General features: G+C 45.9%; 1 protein-coding gene across 13 annotated transcripts in view; it reads left to right on the forward strand.

Moving 5' to 3' along the window:
• The window catches only part of LOC111647379 (protein NLRC3-like), a 99,936-nt gene that overhangs the window by 97,749 nt on the left and 1,498 nt on the right, over positions 1-689 (forward strand). The gene's annotated exons all lie outside the window — the stretch shown is intronic.

A 689-nucleotide genomic window follows, 5' to 3' on the forward strand; every position in this document is an offset into this window, starting at 1 on the left:
AACATCCAGCCCTTCTTGGTAATCCTCCAAACAAACCAGCTGAGCCTCTTCAGCTTCTTCATTTTAGCAGCAACAAGCCAAACACTTGTGTTTAAAGCATCATGAGTTCACACTACAAGCTCTGCTCTTACCTGTCTCTGCCTGTCTCACCTTTCTTCTAAGCCACAGTCATTGACAGGAAGTGGCTGCAGCGTCTGCCGTGTTCTTCACTGCCTGCTTTAGACTCAACCCTCTTAGACCCAGTTCAGGGAACAGGGACCAGACTTTATCTGCCAACAAAACCCCTCCAGCCAACCTCCACTGGACCGCAGGTTTCCCACCAGACTCCTCTGCCTCTGCTGCCAGCTCTGTGTATCTGAGCTGTTTCCTCTCATGGTTCTGTCAGCTCCACAACATACACAAGCTGCTGTGTTTCTGACCACAACAACATCTGCTCTCAGGTCAGTGCTGCACTTTCATTTAACAAGGTTCTGACTTCATTTTTAAAAACTGTGCACGTTCTCTACTGCTCTGAATCACTAACACTATGACTGCTCTCACATTCTTCTGTTTGGAGTCATTACAACACACAGTTTTTTCTCTTCACCAGCTTGTTGCTTCAAAATCCTCACAGAGAAATCCTGAAAATATATGAACCAACGAAAAACTGAGTTCACAAAACTACAACAGTCAGTGAACTCACCTCAGAG

This window comes from Seriola lalandi, unplaced genomic scaffold, assembly GCF_002814215.2.
Source record: "Seriola lalandi dorsalis isolate HSWRI2012SDOR001 ecotype SW California unplaced genomic scaffold, Sedor1 jcf7180002054987, whole genome shotgun sequence".
Taxonomy (NCBI): domain Eukaryota; kingdom Metazoa; phylum Chordata; class Actinopteri; order Carangiformes; family Carangidae; genus Seriola; species Seriola lalandi.